General features: G+C 44.3%; 1 protein-coding gene across 2 annotated transcripts in view; it reads left to right on the top strand.

Moving 5' to 3' along the window:
• The window catches only part of LOC113217009 (uncharacterized), an 86,640-nt gene that overhangs the window by 60,009 nt on the left and 20,051 nt on the right, over positions 1-6,580 (top strand). For both annotated transcript variants that reach the window (XR_008011168.1, XR_008011167.1), the window contains exon 16: positions 3,041-3,146. The gene's annotated coding sequence lies outside the window, so the exon portion shown is untranslated. The remainder of the gene's footprint in view (positions 1-3,040; positions 3,147-6,580) is intronic.

Genomic DNA, 6,580 nt, shown 5'->3' with positions numbered 1-6,580 from the left:
ATAATATATAGTACTGGGTACAAGGCTCAGGCGAGTCGGCGACCCCTCGCATTGAGCCCGACGCAGGGGCGAATCCGGACGACGAAACACATTACAGCCTTTGTCTCGCCGGCCCGACGACTAGGGCTGTGCGGTATTGAAATTTCAGTACCGAACTTCGATATTAAAAAAATACCGAAACTTGTCGGTATCGGTTACCGATACCGTACCGAAAACATCGAAATACCGAAGTATCGAAATACCGAAGTATCGAAATTTCGACAACAGAGAAGCTAACCAGGAAGTGAAACAATTTTGGCAGCGCGCCGGCAGGCCAAGCAGTCCCGGCCTACGGCTGTGCGGTATTGAAATTTCAGTACCGAACTTCGATATTAGAAAAATGCCGAAACTTGTCGGTATCGGTTATCGATACCGTACCGAAATCATCGAAATACCGAAATATCGAAATACCGATAAGTATCGAAATACAGAAGTATCGCAATTTCGACAACAGAGAAGCTAACGAGGAAGTGAAACAATTTTGGCAGCGCGCGATGCCATGTCTGCCGCCTGACATGCCAGCAACGCCAGCAGCTCCATCTAACGTCGTATGGTGGGCGTCCTAGCCCGCCCGAGGTGAGACTGGGAGGGCGGACAAGTAAAAGTAAAGGTTTCAGGGGCGCGCGCACCCACTCTGAGTTCCAAATTCTTCGTATTATGGAAATATCGAAATATCGAAATACTGAAATACCAAAATTCCCAAACTTTCGATATTTTTCGATATTTCGCTAATATCGATATATCGTTCCCGAATTGCAGAAATTTAAAATACCGAAGCATCGGTATAAAAAAAATACCGATATCGTTTCGGTATTCCCGAATATCGCACAGCCTTACCGACGACACCGCCAGGCACGCCGCTTGCCCTCCCCCTCCTCTTCCTCCGTCCCTCTCCCTCCGGGGAGGGCGGGTGCGGGAGAGGGGGAAGAGGTTTCTACCGTGTTTCCAAAACCAGCGCATAAAGAGCAGTTTTGGCTCGCAGAGGCGGCGAATAGAAGTAGGCGCCTTACGGCAACTAAAATTTCCCAACCCACGGCCGCAAGAGTCACCACCACAGAGGAAAGATTTTTCACGCCAGTGCGGGGTGAAGCGCACTGGGAACTTTTGTCACGCCGAGGCGGCGAATTGCGTTTGCCGCCAGCGCGGCAAGAAAAGTCTCCTCTGAGCGAGGGTAAGAATTCTTACCCTCAACACGGGAGACGCGACGGCACATTACCCTGGGCAGGGCGACAAATCGTTTCTTGACGCGCGTGAGGTGATTGTCGAAAATTGTCACTCTCGGCAGGGTAATATCTGCGCAAAAGTTACCGTTCGGCTTTACAGTGCGGTGACCTGAGAAAGGGATCGGTGCGGCCACCTACCACCCGAGCTGGAAGCTGGACCCTTTCCGGGTCTCGCTTTTGGACCATTCAAAGCGGTAGAAAACGGTACCTGACCTTTAAAGGGCCTGCGCGGATAAAGAGGTCCCATTTTGGCACAATTGCATTAAGGTTCCAAAACGGCCCCTTGCCCCCCCCCCCCCCCCCCCCCCCCCTGTAAATTGCTTACGAACAATAGGTTCGTAATGCAAACCATAACGTTATTAGCTTACAAAGGATTTTGAAGCGTTGTATAACGAACTAATTGCTCGTATGCTTACGAACAAATAGTTCGTAATGCAAACCGATTGTTCGTAAGACCCTGTCTAGCCTTACAAACAATCGCTTTGCAATACAAACAATTTCTTTGCAATTCAAAGAACGAAAATTGTTCGTAACGATGTGAAGTATTTAGTTCGTAAGCTTTTTATAGTGCCTAACAGTGTATGAACCCCACCCCCCTTACACTGACTATTTCGTCAGATTCTTGTCTAATACTCGAGTCTTTTGTGATTGTAAGAGATCCAGGGAGCTGCAATAAATAATACGCAGTTCGCCAGCGTTTTACATTGTGGGGCTACTTTTGGATTACGACCTTCCACGGTGTTGCGTGTCCCATCTCATATTTCTATAGGCTCTTTATTTGAACGAATGTTGTTGGAGGAAGATGATTATAAACTTTTATGATGGCCGTGGCGCAATCCCGTAAAATTCTGGATGGAGCGCCCTCTAACAGTCTGTCCGGTGTTGGGAACCTCGCGCGTGCGTACTTTTAGTGTGGAGTTGGCAAAGAAACGTCATAGGACCATACGAAGTGACTTACTTACTGGAAGATTTTGCTACAGGTATTGGCCACGTTACTAGCTAGTTGGTTAACGGTACATATAATACGTAACTGGGAAAGGACATTGTGTGCTTTAATGTGTCCTCGGCTGAATAAAGAACATACTGTCGCGGGCTCTTTAACTTACTACTTGACTGTCTTTAACGCTATTTTAAAAGTTTAAGTTATAACTTGTAACTTTTTATGTAGTCATTTAGATATAAGTTAGTTATTCGACTTGTCTAACTTTTTTCCACAGAATGTAAGATAAATGTCTGGAATATTTCGAAATACGTAACTTTAACTTTTATTTTGACATGTGTTTTGTGACGTTGAATAGCTAACATTCGTTCGTTTTAAGACAAGTTACGGGGCCCTCATCCTCATACAGTCTTTAATCGAAGTGCAGAACTGCGCTGAGTGCCGTAAGTTAAATTCTCATTACAAGTTCAAAATGCTACTTTACAAGGTAAAGTATTTCTACTATCGAATCAGAAAATTGTAGCTTTCTGAGTGTATGTTGAGAAACGAAGTATATTTCTACTATCGAATGAGTAAATTGTAGCTTTCTGACTGTACGTTGAGAAACTTTAAATTTTGCTCTACTACATTTTGAAACAAAAGTATACGATAGTACGATTGAGAAACTTTAAATTTTGCTCTACTACATTTTGAAACGAAAGTAAACGATAGTACGATTGTAGACACACTTACCAGGAGATACTAGCTGATCACAGTGCCATGCGTTCTTGCAGCTCTAGTTCTTTAATTTACAGACTTTTTTAACTGATAAGAAATTTATTTCGACTACTTTGTGCAGGATACCGTACTGGATCAGTGCAGCATACACCGTCATGATATTAACACCAGCGATCCTCGTGTTTTTGGTCCGTTTCACGCCGATTGCAGATGCTAGGAACCTTCTGGTATGTAGAAAAACTCACAGGGAACTGGCGCGTTGCTTAAGTTGCTTTTCGAGCAAACTAGTAGGCTAGTGTAGGAAGAATAACGGCTAGACCATAAAGGTTCATGATTGGTCGGGTCCGAGAAGCTCTCGACCAACACTGTTAAACATCTTATAGGAACAGAATCCAAACATACCTTCTTATACTTTCATACCACGAATAAAAATCTGTTCGACTGATATTTCAGGGACAAATCCTGCGCTTGAGAACTTCCCTCCACTAAAGGGTCATACTGTTTTAAATATTACCGGACCATTCTGTGGAGATTTTCGAGAGATTTACTATTGTAAAAGTTCACTGAGTAAAGTGGGAACTATCACGTTCTACTCAGTCTTCTTCTCGCTGTACTCTCGGTACAAGTGCCCGCGGACATATGCACCGCCTCGCCGAATGGAGTTACAAATCACCTGAGGCATTTGTACCCCCTCTCAACAACAAGGTAAACAACACCTGACATTTGTACTCAGAGGGGTACACCCTAGGTCTAGGGGGTTAGAGTCCGTATAGACGATTGGTGCCCCTTCAGTGCAGCGAGGAGCGGGATGCCCAGCTGGTTTGTACCCTTCATTGGCTGAGCGATTAGCGAAGCCTATTTACTCCAGTGATGATCATAATGTTTCGAATCTGTCTGTCTGTGTGTCTGTCCGCACGATAACTCGAGAACGAATAAAGCATTCCGGTAAAGCTGAAATGCAGAAGAATGCGGGGAACAAGAAAACGGAAGTCACCATCTTAGAGCATAGCGATTTCCGTTTCTTTGTTCCCCGCATTCTTCTGCATTTCAGCTTTACCGGAATGCTTTATTGAGCCAACGACCTGGGATTTTCAGGGTCGTTTTGTATCTTAAAAAGACATATCGAGTTCGAAGAAGAGCATTCTAGCTCAAAAATTGGATATTAACAAAATCAAAAACCATAGGTCCCACAAAATATGATTTTAACAAGGTAGATGTACGCCAGACCACGTCTCGCGTAACAGGCTTCGCGATATCTTACGAAACACTGTTACGCTGCGACGCGCCTAGCATACATCTACCTTGGCCTGCGGCGCTGACACCCGAGTCGGGTAGTTAGAAAAGGTACTCAAAGATACGGGCCTACGGCCCGTCAAAGGGCCCGTCAACGGCCCGTCACCTCGACTAAGCATACAGGATTCTACATTTTTCGCTTATTTTCGTCAAAAATACCCTCTAGCGCCTCAACGGTTTGAGCTAGAGCGAAACGGACAAAATTTTCGTCCATGGGGCTCTACTCTGATGAGTTACCCCTTTGAAAAACCTATTTTTTTTTTAAAAAAAAAAACGTCATTTTTCGGACCTGTTGTTTTTTGATTTTTTTTTCAAATCCAATTTTTGAGCTACAATGCTCATCTTCGAACTCGATCTGTCTTTTTGTGGCACAAAACGACCCTGAAAATCCCTGGTCGCTCGCTCAATTCGTTTTTGAGTTTTTGTGCGGACAGATACACAGACAGACAGACAGACAGAAAAAGTTTTTTCCGACCAGACGGAGTAATGGGCTTCGCTAAACCCTCAGCCAAAAATATTTTTTTAAAAGTTTAAGAGGGGGTACCTCATCAAAGTAGAGCTCTTCGGGCGAAAATTTTGTCCTTTAGGCTTTATCTTTAACCATTTCGGCGCCACAGGGAGTTTTTGACGAAAATAAGCGAAACAAGCAGGCCTGCGTTCCGCCAAACGAAGTTGCCAGCTTCGCTTCGCCGGCAACTCCGTTCGGCAGGGTCCGGGCCTGCTTGGCCTGCCGGCGGCGATCGTCGGGTCTGCGGCCCGACCATTTCTGTCACGCGATTTGCTGAAGAACATAATGAAATGATGTAACGGGCCTTCGGCCCGCTAAGCCCGTCGTCCTTAAAATTTTCCGCGCACACACGTCGTTAAAAAAGACCCTCCAGCGCGAAAACGGTTAGAGATAGAGCCAAACATACGAAATTTTCGCCCAGAGTGTTCTACTTTGACGAGTTACCCCTTAGGAGATCATAAAACGAACATTTTCCCCTGACTTTTTTGACCTGCCCCATTTTCTTTGATTCCCTTTTTTAGCCCTTTTGGGGTAGTTGCCAGGATTTGCCGTAGGCGTTTCGTTTTCGTTTTCTAGGAGTGAACCTTAAGATACCCTGAAAATTTGAAGTCTCCAGCAGATCTCCTTCTAGTGGAACAGACACGCAGGCAGACACACAGACAAGAGGTCGTTTGCATAAGCCCGCTAGATATCTTTTTTAAAGAAGAGGGGCGGGCTAAAAATGTACAACTCTGCATTTTTAGTCGAAGTGACGGGAAGTTGACAGGCCGAAAGCCCGAATCTTTGTGTACATTTTTTGGCTTCCTTATTCGGGTGTCAGCGCCGCAGGCCTAGGTAGATGTATGCCAGGCGCGTCGAAGCGTAACAGTGTTTTGTGAGATATCACGAAGCCTGTTACGCGAGACGTGGTCTGGCGTACACCTACCTAGTTTTTATTTTCCTTTGGTTATATCACAGAAGCAATAAGTCAATAGACCCTTTCAGAATTAGCGAAGTGAAGAAAAAGGTGAAGAACAATAGACCGGAAACAGTAGCTTTTTATCACCCAAATGTACTCAAAACACTTGAATGATCTGTAGGTCGTATCATTTTGAAATTGTTTATATTTTATGCAAGTTTTCATAAACGTTTGGGTTATTAAAAGCAACTGTTTCCTGCCTGTTGTTCTTCACCTTGTTCTTCACTTTGCTAATTCTGAAAGGGTCTATTTTCAAGATACATACACGAATGCCACGGAAAGATATACTATGTAGATGTACGCCAGACCACGTTTACCTTATCTCTGCCGTTACTTTGACGTATTTTAACTTTTTTTTTGTCTACGTTCACAACAGACCATTCCGGTAAAGCGGAAAAAAGAAGAACAGACGAAAGAAGCAAAGGCGAGTATGAGAAATATACGGTGGTGCGTCGGTTCCACAGTCGTATCAAACGGTTAAACGTGACTTGTCTGATGTCTTAATTCGTTTGAGAGTTAATGACAATAGTTCTCACTCTCAGGCGACGCAGAATATCTAGTTTACGGTGGATTACTTTCGAGCGTTCCCAAGGCGCACCGTACATTTCTCATAGAACGCTTTGCTTCTTCCGCCTCTTCTTCTTTCTTTTCGGTTTACCGGAATGGTCTATTAACTTGCTGTTAGAAAACGGCATAAACACGTCATATTTACAGACTTGCTTTCCACACGGGGAGTTCCTTTTTTGTGTAACAGTATAAGTAAGTATAAGTAACTCTTACTTTTCTCTGTATCCGTAACTGCAATAGGGTGTTCCAGGCTATCTAAAACGGAAGTGAAAAAGAACAAACTCACTGATTTATCTGTTTCCGTCCGCCCAGTATGAGAAACTACCATGGCAGTT

This window comes from Frankliniella occidentalis, unplaced genomic scaffold (genome assembly GCF_000697945.3).
Source record: "Frankliniella occidentalis isolate FOCC.00 unplaced genomic scaffold, Focc_3.1 Scaffold57, whole genome shotgun sequence".
NCBI lineage: Eukaryota > Metazoa > Arthropoda > Insecta > Thysanoptera > Thripidae > Frankliniella > Frankliniella occidentalis.
Note: the sequence above shows the minus strand (reverse complement) of the source record. Positions and strands in the feature narration are given on the sequence as shown.